Genomic DNA, 1814 nt, shown 5'->3' with positions numbered 1-1814 from the left:
TTTGAGGTAAGTAGAGGAGGTTTGGGGATTGGAGGAAAAAACACTGACATTCATTCACATATTAATGAATATCATACTCAGTAATCTGTCTTTTCCAATGGATATATTTAGCTCAGGGGAAAAGGCCTGAAAAAATTCTTATCAGGTACTGAATGTGAGCTTCCAATTTGGTCAAATTTCTAATCTTAAAGTTATTAAAACCTTTCAAATATCTTATAAGGATTTAACTAAAATAAACAGTAAATATTTATGGCAATATTGAACAATCCCACTGATTTAATTTTAGTTTCCCCATTTAAGGGAATAATGTAACAGTTTACTAAAATAATCCCTTAGAGTTTTGTCAACTTTGGTAATGGTCCATATAGAGCGTTTAGGTTTACTTTGAAGTGTTGGCATAGGATTTTAGAGGAGTCTGTTCTTCAGTGTTCCAGTAAATTACAATTTCCGTGTCAGTATTTGTTTGTTTTTCAAGGGAGAGCACGAACACAGTCCCCCACTACCACAAATTATGCAGTGGAATTTCCCACATTTGGGGAAATCGCAGGGGTAAGCACATCCGGAGTGCAATGGATAAGCCTTGCCCTGGAAAAACCACCTTCCTGATCATGGTATCCCCCCTGCCAGGCAAGTATGGGGTCAGTGTTTTGATGATGATCCCTTAGGAAGACATAATGGGGAAATCCGAAGTGCTATTTTGGGTCTCTGACTCTGGAGCTATTTATCTATAAAGCTACTAGCTTGCTGGATTTTTGTTTGTGATCTCACTCCAGGGTCTGTTCCAAGTCATGACTTTAGTCAGGCTTGTAAAAGATCAGGTTTTATTTTGTCCTCCCTTTCTGTCCAAAGATTTCAAATATCATCCTTGGGTTTTGCCATCTTGCTTCTTGCATTCATTTTTGCACATCTCCAGGTCTTACCAACATGTGTGCAAACTGATAAGGGTCTGGCAGCCCAGGGTCATAGGGCCAAATAATAACTCTTATTTTTAAATAACTTTTGGGGTTCCTTTCTAACTTTAGAAAATTCTTTAACTATAGCTCTTATTTCAATCTTTGACCAAGGTGTGAAGAACACCTGAGGGAGTTCAGCTACAACCTCAGGTAGTTTTATTTTAAATGGTAACCTTGGAATATTCTCTTCAGTGTGGAAAAGCAGTTCAGAAAGAGAATTACCTGAATCAATACTCAAGTAAAGGAGGACAGAAGGGCATAATAGAAGTTAAATCAGTCTTATACATAAGTCTTATTGTTTTTTATTTTAGGTACCTCTTATTTCTTTAACTTTTTAAAGATTATTTATTTATTTATTTATTTGTATTTAAAGAGAGGGGAAGGGAGGGATAAAAGGAGAGAAACATTAATGTGTGTGAGAAATATCCCTCTTGTTCACCTCCATCTGGGGACCTGGCCTGAAACCTAGGCATGTGCCCCGACTGGGAATGGAACCAGCAACATTTTGCTTTGCAGGATGATGCCCAACCCACTGAGCCATGCCAGTCAGGGCTCTCTTTAATTTTTTATTAACCTTTTTGCAACAAATTTTTCAATGACGTTACTTTGGAATTTTAACATATTTTAGAAGCCTCTGTATAATTGGTGCACTTCCCATAATGGTTATTACAATTTTTGGTAAGCTTCTGTAAAACTTTGCCATTTTGCTAAGGATCTCAAGCTTCTGAGACTATATATAGTTCTCAGGCATAAAATAAGCAGGTGTGCTGGAAGATGCTGCACTCAATTTTTTGGATACAAAGGATTCAATTTCTTTAGGTAGGCCTTTGATTTTCTCACAAACCACCATCTAAGCTCTTT

The 1814-nt window shown here is 37.1% G+C and overlaps 1 non-coding gene across 1 annotated transcript; it reads right to left on the bottom strand.

Moving 5' to 3' along the window:
• Nucleotides 1-471: 471 nt before the first annotated feature.
• On the bottom strand, nucleotides 472-635 carry LOC150006333 (U1 spliceosomal RNA). Its single transcript, XR_016512032.1, has one exon. It is a non-coding gene; the product is annotated as a U1 spliceosomal RNA (small nuclear RNA).
• Nucleotides 636-1814: the final 1179 nt, after the last annotated feature.

This window comes from Furipterus horrens, unplaced genomic scaffold (assembly GCF_987537825.1).
Source record: "Furipterus horrens unplaced genomic scaffold, mFurHor1.1.pri manual_scaffold_6, whole genome shotgun sequence".
NCBI classification, from domain to species: domain Eukaryota; kingdom Metazoa; phylum Chordata; class Mammalia; order Chiroptera; family Furipteridae; genus Furipterus; species Furipterus horrens.
Note: the sequence above shows the minus strand (reverse complement) of the source record. Positions and strands in the feature narration are given on the sequence as shown.